General features: G+C 39.4%; 1 protein-coding gene across 12 annotated transcripts in view; it reads left to right on the top strand.

Annotated features, from left to right (window-relative positions):
• Positions 1-2,332: 2,332 nt before the first annotated feature.
• PRRC2C (proline rich coiled-coil 2C) overlaps positions 2,333-17,962 on the top strand; it is a 98,007-nt gene continuing 82,377 nt past the window's right edge. For 11 of the 12 annotated variants that reach the window (XM_030875493.3, XM_030875487.3, XM_030875484.3 and 8 more), the window contains exon 1: positions 2,333-2,528. The gene's annotated coding sequence lies outside the window, so the exon portion shown is untranslated. The remainder of the gene's footprint in view (positions 2,529-17,962) is intronic. The other variant, XM_030875485.3, reaches the window with a different exon arrangement.

The following is a 17,962-nucleotide window of genomic DNA, read 5'->3' as shown; positions in this document are numbered from 1 at the left end:
CTATGTCATCGTTGTTTTTTTTTAATTTTTGGCCGCATTGTGCAGCATGCAGGATCTTAGGTCCCTGACCAGAGATGGAACCTGTGCCCCCTGCAGTGGAAGTGCAGAGTCTTAACCACTGGACTGCCAGGGAAGTCCCTAAATCTACGTCATCATTGATTCTTCTCTCTTCTTCACACCTTCCCCTCACTTAGAAGTGATCATCTCCCACAAGCAAATATATTCTAGCTCTAAAAATATATACCAAACCTGTCTACTTCTCTCCATCCCACAGCCTCTTATCCTACTCCAAGCTACTATCATTCTTCACTACTGTAATTACTTCATTACTGCCTAGTGGGGCTCCTTGCTTCTATTCTCACCTCCCTTTAATCCATTCTTCACACTCTTCACTCAGCAGTAACAGTGAGCTCCTTAAAATGGAAAATCAGACCATGTGACTCCCCTTCTTAAAATCTTCCAATGACTTTTCACTGTACCTGGAAGACATTCTGAACTCCTTACCCTGGCCTCCAAGGCCCCTCTAAGCCTAGCCCTTGTCTCTCCTTTTAGTTTCATCTTGTGCCACTCTCTCTTAACTAAGCTCCAGACAGACTCCTCCTAGTTCCTAGAACATTCCAAGCTCTTTCCCAAATCAGGGCACTTGTAATTGCAGTTCATTTGGTCCAGAGCACTTTTCCACCTACTCTATGCATTGCTGAGTAGGTCCCTACTCTTATCATTTAGGTCCCAGTTTAAATGGCACCTTCTCAGAAAGGTACTCACTGACCACATAAAGTAAATCTGGAGTGCCTGTCTTCCTGGTTATTCTTTTCTTCCTTCCTGTTTCCCTTCCTTCCTTCCCTCTGTCTTTCCTTCCTTCCTGACCTTCTTTTCTCTCCCTTTTTTTCCCAGTTATTCTTTACCTTAATATCCTGTTTGTTTCCTTCACTGCACATATCCGAATCTACTATGTGATCTGCATCACTACACTGTTTCATTAGGACCAAGATCTTAACTTTTCTTTACCTTTGTATCCCAGTACCTAGCACATATAGTAGGTGCTCAATAAATATTTGGTGAGTCAATAACACAAACTTGAGAAGTAGGTGTTATTATCTCCATTTTACAAAATGAGAAAACTGAATTTAAGGGATGTTAACTTATCCATACTACATAGTAATTAATTAGCAGAACTGTTCATTCATACCTGTTTGAGTCTTATTTTAAAGCCTAAAAAATATGTAATCCTTTTTGTATCTTAAACACAATGCTATATATACTTACATAAGCATGCACACTATATACACACATGTATGCACTATATATGTATACACACATTTATCATTTGTTTCTCATAACAATTTTATCACTCACAAAAATTTTTCTGATTGTAAAATCTGGAAATTACAGAAAGCCATGCATAAAATATTTTTAAACATCTGATGGCTCTAAGAAAACTATTGTTAAAGTACTTAGCATTATAAACATTTCAGAGTACTTTTTTTTTTTTTTTTTTTTGCGGTATGCGGGCCTCTCACTGTTGTGGCCTCTCCCATTGTGGCGCACAGGCTCCGGACGCGCAGGCTCAGCGGCCACGGCTCACGGGCCCAGCCGCTCCGCGGCATGTGGGATCTTCCCGGACCGGGTCACGAACCCGCCTCCCCTGCATCGGCAGGCGGACTCTCAACCACTGCGCCACCAGGGAAGCCCCAGAGTACATTTTAAAGTCTTTTTTTTTCTATGACTATGCATATATGTGTGTTTTTAATAGCATATTTAGGGCATAAGCGTATTATGGCTTAAGCATTCCCTTGTCCTTAAACATTATTCTGAATTTAATGGCTTCCAAATATTCCATAATATTGGTGTAACATAATGCATTTATCTCTGTATCTTTATTAACAAACAGGTTTTGGTATTATGAATACTGAGTATTGTGTATGTACATTTCTAGAAAATACCGATACTGCCAAATACCAAGGTTAAAGATTATGCATAGTTATTTTGATACACACTGCCAAAGTGTTGTTTTAACCAATTCACACAACTATCCAGCACCTACAAGAGTGCTCACTTCCGTGAGGCATAACAACCTGTAATGAGGTCTCTAAGAGTTCCTGGAGATATCTCAGGCGAAATCTTCACCCTTACATCTTGAGCTCTGATCGCAGGAACTCCCTCGGTCCAGCAAGCGGCGCCGTCGCCTTCCGTCGAGGTTGGGTCGTCACGGAGACCTCACGTGATCCGGCCGTCTCTGCGCCGGGGGGCGGTCTTGCGGGGATTTGCCTTACGTACGCCGCCGCATGACGTCGTACGTAGGGGCTGGCTAGCCGCCATCTTGCTTCTTTTTCTCGCTCGCTATTTCCCTCTCGAGAAGGAGCGAAAGTGCTTTGGCGGTTTGTCCATCCGCAGCTTCGGCTCTCTGGGGCCCGGGGTCCTTACAGCCGCCCCCTACCCCTAATTTCCCCTTCCCCTTCCCCCTATCAGAGCTCTGCGGAGCCCCTCGAAGCGCGCAGGCACACTCAGCTTGACACTCATCCTGGCCGGTAAGGAAAGCGAGGGCGTAGGAGCTGCGATCAAAGCGGGCCCTATCCGGGAGGGCTGGCGTGGGGCGGCCCGGGGCGTGGGAGCACACGCCGACCTGGCGCCCAGAGACGAGGGAGCCGCGTGGAGAGGGCCTTGGGTCCGGGCATCCTCTTTTTCTCTTTGGCTACCATCATGTCTGCTTCTGGGGGAGCCTCGGCCTCCTGCTTGGGGAGCGGGAAAAACCGGAGTCAGACCCGCCCCATGTGGTCTGCAGCGGGAGTTCCGGACCCGTCGGCCTCCTCCCACTCAGGCCCTGTAGGGGGATTACGCGCGTTGCCGGGTAAGGGAAGGGAGTTTCCTTCCCGCGGGATAGGCGGGTGCGCGGTCTCTTTTCCTAGTGTGGGTATGTGTCCCCCCAAACAACTCAGAGGCTCATCTAGGCTCTTTAATGCCTACCTCTTCTTCATGTTTAGTGAGGGTGAAAATTGCAATGAGTAGTGTGCGGGAGAGACCGGGTTAAAGGCCGGGCTCGGTGAGAGGCTCTTCGGGGAATGAGGACCAGTCCTACTTCCGCTAGGGACGTGCTTCCCCAACTCCAGAGGCGGGTTCGGATAGTCTTTTCTCACCCTAGGCCTCTGCATCCGCTAACCTGCTTGGTGAATCTCACTCCGCAGCTTTCTCTCTTTGAGATAGCATTAGTGTTGGTGTTACGGTAAAGGCCCCACTTTAGGGCTTGAAGAAAAGGGCATAGGGGGCCAATAGGAGCACTGATAAATTCTTCCTTCCCTTGAGAGGAATGTGTCTAATTCCTTTAAAGGGATGTGTATATGTTTTGACTTGATCTGAGATTCTTTTGAGCTTTCCGACGTGTCTGATGTTTGCTGGCTTCTAAGGCTAGCCGGATTTCCGCATTGACCGATCTTCAGACTATGTCCATAGATTCATACCTCGCCAGGGTACTTAGAATTGTACAGTAGGCAACTGTGCTGTAAGATTTTCATTTGGAATGCCCCCAGAAGAATCGGGATTTTTGATTAAATGCTTGATAGCTTATTCCCGCAAATAAAAATGATAGGGTGATACTTAAACGCCCACTAAGCCCAACTCCAGCATTTGTTAGAAGTAGATTAACCTCCTCTGTTGGTAATTAAGATGCTGCTCAGACTGGAGCCATTTTTAGGTGTGTGTCATAAATGCACTGCAGCATCTTTTCTGGTTCACTTAAAATGCATTGATCCCCTAAAAAAAGGAATAGGTTGAATTTGAGTTTCTAGCATATAGTCAACGAGTAATTCTCTCCTTTTCCATAATGGAATTTTCAGAATATAGACTTTTTACTTTTGTGTTTCGGTATGTGGCTGTTTTCCCTCCACTAGTTGACCTTTTACCATGTACTGAGCACATAAATAAGCTCTTTACAGACATTCTCTTTGTTAATCCTACAGCAAGCCTTTGAGGGAGGTACTATCATCATCCCCATTTTACAGATGAGGAAATGAAATCTGAGAAATTAAAGTAGTTTGACCAAGGTCACACAGCAGTTATTGATGGTGCTGTATAGATTCAAACCCAGGTTGTCTAAACGCAAAGGGGATGCTCTAAGCTGTCGAACTGCCTCCCTGTTTCTTGTAATTTTGCAAACTATAGGACCTAAATAAGATACAGCATTATTAACCTAGTTTTTGTTTTCCTTGACTTAGTATAGAAACATGGTTGCATGTGAAGGTTAAAGTGTTCCAAGGTGTAAAAAATACATTATAGCTACTCTGGGGATAGAAAAGCCAGTCGAGTAAAACTCAAATGCTGTGGTATGACAGATAAGTTTTAAATTTTGATATCTGGCCTATATTATTGATAAAATATTTCCTCATTTGTAAAATGGAGATGATAATAGTAGTAACTCCTTCAAAGGCTTGCTGTAGGTTTATCACAGATAATGTATGTAAAGAGCTTATTACTGTGCTCAGTACATAGTAAAAGGTCAACTAGTAGTGGAAGGAGAATGACAGAATACTGGTAGAAGAAAATACTCTTCTTCCAAGCAGTGGGTAACCTGTATATTCTCAGAATGGAGTATACCTTTGGGAACTTAAGAAATAGTTTTCCTTTTTTTTTTTTTAAGGCTTTTTTGGACTTAAATATCTTTTTTTCTTTTTTTTTACACTTATATATTGGGTTTTGTTTCTTAAAGATTTCTTCATGTTCTAGAGTCAGTACCCCTGTGATCAGTATATTGGGCATAGCTGAAAATACAGAAGTTCTGCCTCATTCAAAGTCCCTGTCTCCCCTCTACCCCTACCCCACCCCACCCCACCATCCTTATGGTAAAATGTCTTTGAAGATTATATTATGTCCTCCTCTCCCTCCAAGTGGTTTCCTTCTTCCCCCAGACCCCAAACACCACTTCAGTTTGTAATTCAGTTGAGGAACTCGTTTTTCAGATGCTATTTATGCCATATTTGTGTAAGGCACGAATTGATCATTCATAAAATGTTGACACAAACTGGTATAGAACCCTATTCTTACCATGAAGGAGATCCAAAAGTTGTGTCTGCCTGAGTTATGACTAATATACTTTCAGTAAAGCGAGCCTTGTCATCTTATGAATAGGCTGACACAATGAAAGCTTGTCTCAGTCTGTGTTAACTGTTGCTTCGAAGTCTTGAGAATTAATAACTTAGTTTTGAGTCATAACATTTAAAAATTCTCAATAATGCCATTGATGCATCAGTCAGGACATCTTTGGGGGTAAAAGTGTTCTCTAGAGAGGGTGATTTCAGTAAAGTTTTTATTGTATGTGTGTCCTCCCCCCTTCCCCAAAGGCTAAATGTAGTCTGACCCTTTTGCCAGTTATATTTCTAGTCATTATTTTGCTCTAGATTGACAGAATGCCTGTCACATTTTGGGGGCTTTGTGTGCACATATTTTCTGGCAAATCAGAACAAGGACTATTACTGAGTTTCAACAGTTGTCTAGTTGACAGAAACTTTTATGTGGTTAGCCTATACCTAGAGTTGAACACAAGATAGCAGTGGAATTATTACTGTTAATGTAATGTACTCACCCATGTGTGGTGCTGCTAGGTGCTCTACATTAAAGAAGAGCAGGACATAATCAGCAATTGTGAAGCACATCTAGTATTAAAAAAACACTATTGGGTGTTTTTTTTTAATTTATTTAATTTTGGCTATGTTGGGTCTTTGTTGCTGCGCATGGGCTTTCTCTAGTTGCGGCGAGCGGGGGCTACTCGAGCGGGGGCTACTCTTCGTCGTGATGCACAGGCTTCTCATTGTGGTGGCTTCTCGTTGCAGAGCACGGGCTCTGGGCATGTGGGCTTCAGTAGTTGTGGCATGCGGGCTCAGTAGTTGTGGTTCACGGGCTCTAGAGCACAGGCTCAGTAGTTGTGGCACATGGGCGGCTTAGTTGCTCCGCGGCATGTGGGATCTTCCCGGACCAGGGCTTGAACCCGTGTCCCCTGCATTGGCAGGCATATTCTAAACCACTGCGCCAACCAGGGAAGCCCCAATACTGAGTATTATTTACATAACATTATATAGAAGTTTTCTGTTTCTTGTCTGCCTTCTGATATTAGTCTGTTTTCCTTTACTAGACTGTTTCCGTGTCTTATCACTTTGTACAGTGGTTCGCATGTATCTAGAGTTTATTATATGTTATTGAATAAATGAGATTAGGAAACAGAAAGATTAGACCCACAACTAAGGTTCAACTGACAAATGCCTTAGTGGAGCAAAAGAATACCCCAGTCATTTTTCCCCCTTTATTTACCTATTAGAATAGTATCAGATGCTTTCAAATAGTTTGTGTTTATGTTCTGTACATTGTGAGATTTCTTTGCATCAGATTATCCTTACTAATTTTTAGATTTATTCAACAAACATTACAGATTCTTTTAATTTTGTAAGGCACAGTGCATGAGAGGAAAATGGCTTTTGGTTCCTACTGCCGAGATGTTCACAGTCTTAAGGATTAATATTAAAAGTTATCATGTGATCTTTGGATTCATACCAGAATATAAAAATAAAGATATACAGACAGGTAATGGAAATTTGGGGCAGAAAATTCATATATGGAAAATTGTCCATAGTATATAGGTCGAGTACCCAGTTGGTTACAAGTAAAGGCATGATGGCCAGGAGGGACTAAGAATAATTGTAATTATTAATATTTAGTGAGCACTTACCATGCCAGGCACTGAGCTAAGAACACTTTGAGGATTATCTCTTTCATTCCATACAATAAGCCTAGAATGTGGATTATTTTATTCCCATTACACAACTAGAAAACTGGATTTAAAGAGATGTAGTAATTTGTTCAAAGTTACTTAGCTAGAAGGTGAGATTCAGATTATTGACCCAGAGCCTGAGTGCTTAACTTCTATGCTACATGGATTTCCCAGTGGCCAGTGTTTCTCAAACTTCAGTCATTCACAATTTTTGCTTTATCTTCAAACCATCTGTCAATATTTTTGTTTAATTTAGCTTCCTATCTTTTAATTAAGTGAGTTTAAAAGAAAAATTTATGTGATTATTTGGTGTTAGAGTTTTTTCCCCCCAACATGTGTTAAACATGTAATTTTAAATATTCCTCTATGGACTACTTAAAATCATCTAATATACCATCAGTACTCATTTGTATCCTACCCTTTGGGACATAACTGCTATAAGAAATGAATACTGCATAGGATCAGGCAGCAGTTGGAATTAATGAAGGCCAGAAGTGATGAAAGCCTAAAAATAGAATAGATTCATCAAACAGGAAATGGCAGCATTATAGGAGTAGAGATATAAATTAGAGCCTTAACTACATACTTGGGACAACCATTTCCAGGATGAACTGAAAAGTGGAGTGGGTTTATTTAGACAGAGAAATGTAACAGGATGTCTAAGATAATCTATGGCAAGAGAAGGAGAACAAGAATGACTAACTTAAGAAAGAAGTCACTACAGAAATCAGGGTGGAAAAGGAAAATCTCTAAAATAGGATTGTGACAGCCAAATGTAGCAGAGTTCAGAAAAATATGTGAGATAGGGCTCTTGGATTTGGCTTGAGTGATCCTTGGTGACCCTAAGAGAATTTAAATCAATTAATGAGGCTGAAAGGTTATAAGCAGGGAGGAATAAGTAGTGAGACCTCTTGATTTTTAGGTGTGTTGAATACTCAAAATGAGCTCTGGACTAGGAGTTTGAAAATCTGGGGTTAATCCTTTTGTCACTTGGGGGCAAGTGACTTGGCTTCTTCAAGTTGTGGATACACTATTCATCTGGAAAATAAGGATAATATCGGTTTCCCCTATCTTAGAGGATTGTTACAAAGATCACATTAAATGTATTTCTTATACTTTTTGAGTTTAATATTCTTTGATATCACATGAGTCTTAACCACATTTAAAACAAAAGGGACGCGTGAAAAGTAGAAAGTTGAATTATGGGAGGATAGGTTCTCAACGAGATTGGAAGATCTCCTCATGGTGCATATGTAGTTAGAGAATGGGTGTCTAGAGAGGTTAATAATCGATCTTCCTCCTTTCCTAGTGCATAATCTGAAAGTGCAGGGCTGCTGTATATGGTTGTACCATTTGTGCACTGCACAAAGATGCTTAGCTGAAGGAGGCAACAAGGACTGAAATCTAGCCCTTGATCTGCTTTCAGAGTCCTGTGCCCTGGCTAGGCCTCCAGCAGAAATTGTGCCTCCACTTCTCTTCTCCCTCACAAGACATCAGCCCTCTCACCAAGATTAGTACCTGTATCTTCCCAGAGGGTGTGTTTTTCTATTTGCACAAAGGCCCTGTGGAGGCCAGTGCTCTGAAAGGCTCCTTAAGGAGACATATTAAGGATATGGGTTTAGAGCAACATCAAAAACATTTGGGAGACTGGAGAAATGGTCACTAGGAACAGAAAGCTTAGAACTTATTATGAAAATGGGTTAAGTAGTTGCCCAACAGCAAGTACAGAATTCTAGTTTATCCAGTGTATTTTAAAGATGGGCATTATAACTTATTAAGTGTTTCTAATAATTTGGAAACAAATGTTTATTAAAATATCATATGTAGATTATCAGCTTTCAAAGAGGAAAGAGAATATATGAATAAAACTATACTTAACATTTTAATCTTCAAAAAAACCACTTTATGCTTTTTCAGTTGCAATTACAATTTATATTTTTGGCAATATGACTATTGTTGCTTGGCCTATATTTGTATATATTTTTAATGTTATTTATTTTGATGTTTGAACTTTTTTTGGGGGCTGTGTTGGGTCTTCATTGCTGCGTGCAGGCTTTCACTAGTTGTGGCGAGCGGGAGGTACTCTTCGTTGTGGTGCGCGGGCTTCTCATTGCGGTGGCTTCTCTTCTTGTGGAGCACAGGCTCTAGGTGCGTGGGCTTCAGTAGTTGTGGCACGAGGGCTCAGTAGCTGTGGCTCATGGGCTCTAGAGCTCAGGCTCAGTAGTTGTGGCATACGGGCTTAGTTGCTCCGCAGAATGTGGGATCTTCCCGGACCAGGGATCAAACCTGTGTCCCCTGCATTGACAGGTGGATTTCTTTTTTTTTTTTTTAAACACCTTTATTGGAGTATAATTGCTTTACAACAGTGTGTTAGTTTCTGCTTTATAACAAAGTGAATCAGTTATACATATACATATGTTCCCATATCTCTTCCCTCTTGCGTCTCCCTCCCTCCCACCCTCCCTATCCCACCCCTCTAGGTGGTCACAAAGCCCCGAGCTAATCTCCCTGTGCCATGCGGCTGCTTCCCACTAGCTATCTATTTTACGTTTGGTAGTGTATATATGTCCATGCCATTCTCTCACTTTGTCACAGCTTACCCTTCCCCCTCCCCATATCCTCAAGTCCATTCTCTAGTAGGTGTGTCTTTATTCCCGTCTTACCCCTAGGTTCTTCATGACCTTTTTTTTTTTTCCTTAGATTCCATATATATGTGTTAGCATACGGTATTTGTTTTTCTCTTTCTGACTTACTTCACTCTGTATGACAGACTCTAGGTCCAGGCAGGTGGATTCTTAACCACTGTGCCACCAGGGAAGTCCCTTGGCCTGTATTTTTAAGAAACTGGGGGTTTTTGTTTTGTTTTGTTTTGTTTTTTGTCGTCGTCGTTGTTTTTGCGGTATGCGGGCCTCTCACTGCTGTGGCCTCTCCCGTCGCGGAGCACAGGCTCAGCGGCCATGGCTCACGGGCCCAGCCGCTCTGCGGCATGTGGGATCCTCCCGGACCGGGGCACGAACCCGTGTCCCCTGCATCAGTAGGCGGACTGTCAACCACTGCGCCACCAGGGAAGCCCTAAGTAACTGTTTTTAATGTTAGGTTTAAACTTTGTAGATCTTAATTGAACATAATATGAAGAATTACTTCTGAAATGGGACAGATAGAGAAATTTTATTTTAAAAGCAGGGAAAGGATGTTATTGAAATAAGCCTTTTGACAGAGATGTGGAAGGTTGGTTATATTGCTGTATAAGTGTTAAAATTTTGATTAAGAAAAATTGGATTTTTTGATATGTGTAGTTACATGTAGCCCACACCACAATTAGGATACAGAATGTAGAAAGATGAAATATCTCCCAACTGTAGAATCAGAGTCTTCTGACATTTTGGAGACACAAAATATCTCTCCTGATGAAGAAAGAGCTATTGAGTAAGGATTGAAAAGTCAAGAATAGCTTATATGTGCTGATTGCTTGATTTCCTGACCTGACCAAAAAATAAATAAATAAATTTCTTTGGTTGTATAGTTATATTTATGACAAATTTGAAAACATGGAAAAAAATGAAAGTAGAAAGTAGGAGAAAGAGATGGGTAGGTTAACATGTCTCAAGACAGATCGTTTTAATGGTAGAGGAATAGAGCCAGTGCTTGGTGGGGAGGGATGCTAACCCATTCTCTACACTTAAAAATTTAAACTTACAATTCCAACCCTTAAAGGCAGCCCTTTAGTTATATGAAAGGTTTAGAATAATTCATGATGTTGGATGAGCATCTTGAACAGAATGCTTCTCTTTTTCTCCCATAAAATCCAACATACTTGCCTTTAAAAAATAAAGTTGACTAAGAACTTATTTATGCATTAGTTTTTATTTACTATCTATAAGTTTTGAAAATGTTATTACCGTTTATTAAGCTCATTATTAAGTACCAGACACCATCTAACAGCTTTATACACGCTTAAATCTCACAACAGACTAGAAGATATAGCCAACAGATGAGGAAATAAAAATTCAGGATTATATTTAATGACTGGAAATGCTTATGCCATAAATATGTGTATGCCACAATTATGCTATAAAAACACGTCGCTACTAAATGTTAGAGCTGGGATTTAAACTGAATCTGTTGTAAGAGAAGTAATTGTGTAATACGAACAGTTTTAAAATACTACAAGTTGTCCAAAAGAGTGCTCTGGCAGTCACCTTATAGAGTAAGTGATAGACACACAGCTTTACTTTGCTGGGATAGTAATTTATAATACAGAAGATTTGATAGCTACATTTCTTTTCTGATAAGGCTTTCTTGGCCTCAGAAACTTAATTCACATATTTCAGTTTCTAAGAACAGTCTGAGCCCTTCTACCATTTTGATTAAAACTGCAACAGATTTATTGGTATTACACTTTGTTTTTAAGAATAACAATTTTTAATGCTTTTGCTGTAGTGCTATTTGTAGTAGAGGCAGTCAACGTGGTGATATTCTTAGCTTTACTATTATAATAGCAGATGATCTTAAAAATATTGGATGTCACTCTAACTTTATTTTTTTAATTTATTTTTTATTGAAGTGTGGTTGATTTACAATGTATTAGTTTCAGGTGTATAGCAAAGTGACTCAGTTATACACATATATATATATTCTTTTTCAGATTTTTTTCCATTATGGGTTATTACAAGATGGTGAATATAGTTCCCTGTGCTGTACAGTAGATCCTTGTTGTTTCTCTTATATATATAGTAGTGTGTATCTGTTAATCCCAAACTCCTAATTTATCCCCCCACCCTTTCCTTGTTGGTAACCATGTTTGTTTTCTATGTCTGTGAGTCTTTCTCACAGAAAGTGATATCTCACATGTAAGTGATATCATATATTTGTCTTTGTCTGATTTACTTCACTTAGTATGATAATCTCTAGGTCCATCCATGTTGCTGCAAATAGTGTTATGTCACTCTGAATAACTAAGTGATTATAACAGTTAGCAATGGAAGTGACCTTAGAAGTTGACCAGTTCAACCTCTCACTCAAAGCAGAAGTTACCTTTTAAAATATTTTTGATAAAGGCTTATCTTGCTGTTACTTGAACATATGTGGTGCCCAGGAAGACACTGTAGTCAACCTTTAACAGTCATTTTAAGATCTTCTAAATTTCCAAATATTTGAACACCATGATAGCATTCAAACCTCTTCACTTTCACTTGGCTTCCATTATCTGCACGAGGATTTGGCTTTCTTTTCAGAGCTCTTTTTTCCCCCACAAAGAAACAGTTATGTATCTCTTCACGAGAGTTACTGTTTCTTTAAAAAGCAAAACAAACTCTGGGGATGAGACAGCAGGAGAGATAGGGAGAGATGTCTAAGCTTATTTCCTAGAAGCATCCTTCTCTCACATACCTCATGGCATTGTGGCATTTTGTGCCTCAGGAAAATTACTTATCACTTCATTTCACAGCTCTTTGGGTTGCTTGGCTAATGGTGAAAGTAGAGAATGAGTTTAAGATATAACTTGTTTCCACCTATGGGTAAACTGAACAGTTACGAAATTTTTCTTTTGTATCCAATTTAGTTTGTTTTTAATGTTTGTCTTAATGAAGACCAGAATTGAGCGTAATGCTCTAAACAATGTGATAAACACAAGATTCAGTAGAACTGTCACAATTCTAGATTTGTGCATTAGATTTCTATCAAAGTAGCAATTTTTGTAAAGCAGTGCTGTCACACTACTAGCTGTTACTAACTGTCCTGTTTTATATGAACAGACTGGGTCTGTATTCTGTATGAAATTCAGTTCTTGAGCTATGACTAACTACCTATTCTTTTTTTTTTTTTCTTTTTTTTGGTACGCGGGCCTCTCACTGTTGTGGCCTCTCCCTTTGCGGAGCACAGGCTCCGGATGCGCAGGCTCAGCGGCCATGGCTCACGGGCCCAGCCGCTCCGCGGCACGTGGGATCTTCCCGGACCAGGGCACGAACCTGTGTCCCCTGCATCGGCAGGTGGACTCTCAACCACTGCGCCACCAGGGAAGCCCACTACTTATTCTTAAATCCAATTTAATTTTATCCAGCATTCCAAGAAAGTCATTAAATCTTAAGAAAGTCATTAAGCACATTGTTACTCTTTCAGATGTTTGTGTCATATGTGGTGTCTACTTTCCAGGTCTTTATTCAAGTTTTTGACAAAAGGCTTTGAAAAGGACAGGGTCCAATATATTAGTTTTTCTGGTCACATTACTTCATATTGACTTACTTGAATATAAAATAATTTTCAGCCTCAAATATTATATGATCCTATTTGTATTTAAGGAGGAGTGTATAAAGACTAGTACTTTGATTAATGTGTTTAAAGTCAAACTGCGGGTGGGGAGTTAGTCAAAAGTAAACTTTTTAGAAAGGTAATATTTTACATTATAAATCAACTATACTCCAATAAAAATTAATTTAAAAAAATTTTTTAGAAAGGTAATATTTTGTGAATGCTGATTGACCTGGAACTCAGAGGAGTGTGGTGAATGTCTTGACTTTTTATTTTAAATGAGTTAAAATTTGAGTTATAAAATGCTGTTTTCTGAAGTTAATACATCAATCCCCTCTATCTTTGTTAGCTACCATGAGAAAATACCATAGGCAAGGTGGCTTAAAAAACAAAGTTATTTTTCACAGTTCTGAAGGCTGGAAGTCCAAGATCACGGTGCCAGTGTAGTCGGGTTTGGCTGAATGCCTTCTAGCTGAGTCCTCGCATGGCTGAGTAGAGCTCTGATGTCTCTTCCTCTTATAAGAGAACTAATCCCATTATGAGGCCCCACGTTCATCACTTCATTTAACCCCAATTACCTCCCAAAGGTCCCAGCTCCAAATACTTTCTATTACATTGGTAGTTAGGGCTTCAACATATGAATTTTGGGGGGACACAGTTCAGTTCATAGTAACCCCCTCTTTTACAGTCTATAGTGCATTGATTTTTATGCTTTTTACATTGTTACACTTCAAAATAATATTTCTACAACAGTTGGAATACATTCATTAATTGAGATATTACTATGTTTTGTTGCTTTAATTTTTTTATCCTTGATATTCAACTCTGTATTGTAACGGAGTAAGTTTTTTTTTTAATTAATTAATTTTTTGCCTGTGTTGGGTCTTCATTGCTGCTCGCGGGCTTTCTCTAGTTGCAGCAAGCAGGGGCTACTCTTCATTGCAGTGCACGGGCTTCTCATTGCGGTGGCTTCTCTTCTTGTGGAGCACAGGCTCTAGGTGCGCGGGCTTCAGAAGTTGTGGCACGTGGGCTCAGTAGTTGTGGCTGGTGGGCTCTAGAGCATAGGCTCAGTAGTTGTGGCACACTGGCTTAGTTGCTCCGTGGCATGTGGGATCTTCCCGGACCAGGGCTTGAACCCGTGTCCCCTGCATTGGCAGGAGGATTCTTAACCACTGCACCACCAGGGAAGTCCCCAGAGTAAGTTTTGATACGAAAAACTTGAATCTTTTAAAATCTCTTAACCTCAAATGACATGTTATTTATTATGTATTTTAAAGGTTTTATGCTTATCTCTTCTATAATGAAAATTGAGTTCTGATTTTCATACGGTGAGGTTATCTTGGTTACTGGCTTTGACAGTAATCTTGGCTCCATCACTTCCTAGCCTTATGAGTTTTACTTCTCTAAGGTTGTTTCTTCATTGGGTAAGTTTTGGTGCCTTGGGCTTTGAGCTCTTCTTATTTCCAGTCTGATATTTTTACATTCTAAATCTCTAGAGCTCAGATTTTAAAAAATTGGCTTCAAGAGACATTACAAAATTAGAATGTATAGAAATCGGATCCCTCTTTATGTTAGAAATGGGAGAAATAAATATAGAAGATTATTCAGGGTTTTAAACTAGAGGTTAGGGAAAATGGTTATGGTGAAATTGGGAAGAACATGTTTGGGAAAGCAGATAAGCTTTTAGACTTTTTTGGGGGTTGGATAGTCTTAATCTCAAAGAAATGTTGTAAAAATAATACAGAGAATTTCCATATTCGTTCATTCATATTCCCTGATTGTTAATAGTTTGCTGTATTTGTTTTACCATTCTCTGTGTGTACATGTACCTATGCACATACTCACACATATGTTCTTGACCTTTAATGTCTTGGTCTAAACCCTGTCATTACCTGAAATGTTACATTCAAATCACAAGCTCCTATGCCTCCACTTTTCATTCAGTACATTTTCTCCTGCTGTTTTTATTAAATGAACAGAGCAATCCATAGTAAGCTTGACTCAGCAAGCATTCAATAATCACTACTGTTAAGAGCTTTTATTCAATCTTTTTGAAATTTCCAGTTCCTTCTCCTCTCCTCCTTATTTTTTTCCAGCTTGTCTTACTTCACTCTCTGATTTAGACTTCCATGAAATGTTAATCTAACCATTCTCCTGGCAGTATCCTCATCTCCCTTGCTTTTCTTTACACCTGCCTGGCGCAACTCTAATTTCTTATTCGATCCAGCTGCTTTGTGCCTCCCACCACTCCCTACTCCTAGACATGCTGCTGGACATTGTTAACAGTCTTCAAACTGCACAGGCTTGGGAATACTGTATATTCCCGGTTTCCAGCTTCTACTCAGGTTTCAGTGCTGCCTGTCAATGCCTCGTTTTACTAGTTGGCTGTCTTTTCTCCCAGTTCTTTGCAAATCTTTTCCAGCCTTCTCAAATCTCCACTCAGTTGATGAGATCAGCATGTCTCTTTTTCATTTGTTCCTAGTAGTGCCTGATAAGTAGGCACTGGGTAAATATTTTTTTTGCGTGGATGGCGGAATTAAACATTTTTAGTGCGTAGTTCTGTCAAGAAACTTAAGTGAAGATGTTTTGTTCTATACGCAATTAAAAATGAATGTCTAAAGATTGTAGCTTGAAGGAAGGATTTGGTTGGGAATTATCCTTACTGAAGCAGTGAACAGTAGATGAGATGGCTAAAGAGGTAAGCACATAGAGAAGAGAGCTGACAAAAGCAGCTAACATTTATGTAGAGGGATAGGAAAAAAAAATGAGGCAGATGTCAGTCACAGAAACCAGTGAAAATGGTTTACACAGAAGCTGTTTATTTTTATATTTGTATGTGATACTTGACTGTTATTAGTATATATTCTTCCTATATTTGTTCAATAAAACATTTGTTGAATGTGTCCAGCAGGCTCATCTGGAAATGGTTGCAGTTTCTTTTTAATGTTAACAATTTGAGTGGGACATTGTGCTGTGTTTCCCAGAGGAACTAAACAATCACCATAAGAATAAGGAGGAAAGAGGTAAACAGAGGCTGGATACCTAGAAGCCCATGGAGGCCAGAAAGATTATGATTCTGTCATTTAATTGAATTTTGCAAATTGGTGATTTGCAAAAGTATGAGGTTCCTCCCTCCCCCCCAAATATACTAGATTTTAAATACTAGATTTTAAATACTTAATATTTTTGGTATCAAATACTTTTAATTATTTTGTAATCGTAGGTGAGTCACCTTAGAATCTTACAATTTTTGGCACTGATGGAATTTTAGAGGTGGTACCTAATCTCCTCTTGATGTGGAAATCTCTTACAGATTTTTTTTCCCACAAATTTTCCGCCTACAATACCTATCCTTTCATGAAAACCATCTTTTTGTTACCACTGTTTGTTATTCTTTCATTTCAAAAAGTTGATGTTTATATTATGGTAAACTGCTGCCTTCCAAATTTCCCTTGGACCTTTTGGAAACAGTCTGTTGGCTTTAAAAGCACGGGCTTCCTTTTTTTTTTTTTTCTTTTTTCTTCCTTTCTTCCATCTTAACTTTTTTTTTTTTGGTCAAAAAAGGTAATATGTATTTATTCAAAATTCGGAAAATGTAGGTGCATGTTTTGCTACATCTAATTTCAGTGAAAAAAATGCTAGTTTCTTACCAGCATTGCTCAGTTATAGAACCTTGAATTTAGAGAGATGTTTACTTTCTCTTTCCTTAAACAGAGAAAGGGGATGTGTTATTCAAAAAGCTTTATTTTGGAGACTGACCCTCAGCCCTTAATGATTTAGATTTTTTTAGGTACATAGTAGACAGGGTAGTAATATAAAAAATAGGTGTTTTTTTTTGGCCATGCCGCACAGCTTGAGGGTTCTCAGTTCTCTGACCAGGAATTGAACCTGGGCCACAGCAGTGAAAGCCCAGAATCTTAACCACTAGGCCACCAGGGAACTCCCAGAATGCTATTTTTAAAACAAAGACAAGCCTTTGCTCAGAATTCAGTGGTTTCCCATTGTTTCAAAGATAAAGTTTTTAATCCTAATAGGCCCACCTCATCCAACCTTCTTTCTCTCCTTCAGCTGTCCCTTTCTTACTAGCTTCTGCTTCCCCAGCTTTTTTGAACATGGTTAGCATATCAGGGCCGGAGGTCCTTTGCATTTGGTTTTTCTTCAACCTTGAAGCTGCCTGTTTGCCCTTTAGATCCAAGTCAGAAGCTCTCTCCTCAGAGAGGCCTTTAGTGATCAACTTATCTAAAGTAGTTCCACCCTTTCTAAAGTAGTTTCCACCCTTTCATGTTGTCCTGTTTGGTTTTATTTATGGCATTTGTCACCATCTGAAATGATTTTATTTACCTATTATTTGAATCACCAAACTAGAAAGTAAGACCGGAGAGAGCAGATTCTTACCCCTTGTATCTCCAGTGCACAGAATAGCATACATAGTAGGTGTTCAGTAAATGTTTCAAAATATGGATCACTTAATGACTGACATAGATTATAAATAAATTTTACCACATACCATATTGTAGTGAATATCCTTACGTGTATGTGTATTTTGCACGCATTAGTATTTTTTTAGGATAGATTCTTAGACTTTGTTTTAAGCTATGCTGCTGGGTTCTAAACCATTCTTAGCTCTCTACCCAAGCCTTACAAAACAGACCACAGACTGGATTTGGCCATAGGCCTTAGTTTGCCAAAGCCTGCCTTTAGTTCATTGTAAATAGCATGTGAATTGTCTCTGTTTAATGTCAGAATTCCCTTGTGAAATCACCTGGGCCAGACACTTCGGGGGTGGGCAGCTTTTGGACAACTTTTTTTTCCCCATTGTTTTTACCTGTTTATTTTGAGCCAAATCTGGTAATTTCTGTTTTCCTAGAAAACCCTTATTTCAAAGCCTTCTCTTCATGTGTGTATTTTATATCATCTTTCTCATTCTTAGTGTTAACTTAAAATTAGAGTGATTCAGCTAATTTA

The sequence above is a fragment of the Globicephala melas genome, chromosome 1, assembly GCF_963455315.2.
Source record: "Globicephala melas chromosome 1, mGloMel1.2, whole genome shotgun sequence".
In the NCBI taxonomy this organism is placed as follows: domain Eukaryota; kingdom Metazoa; phylum Chordata; class Mammalia; order Artiodactyla; family Delphinidae; genus Globicephala; species Globicephala melas.
This window is presented reverse-complemented; position numbering and strand designations above follow the sequence as displayed.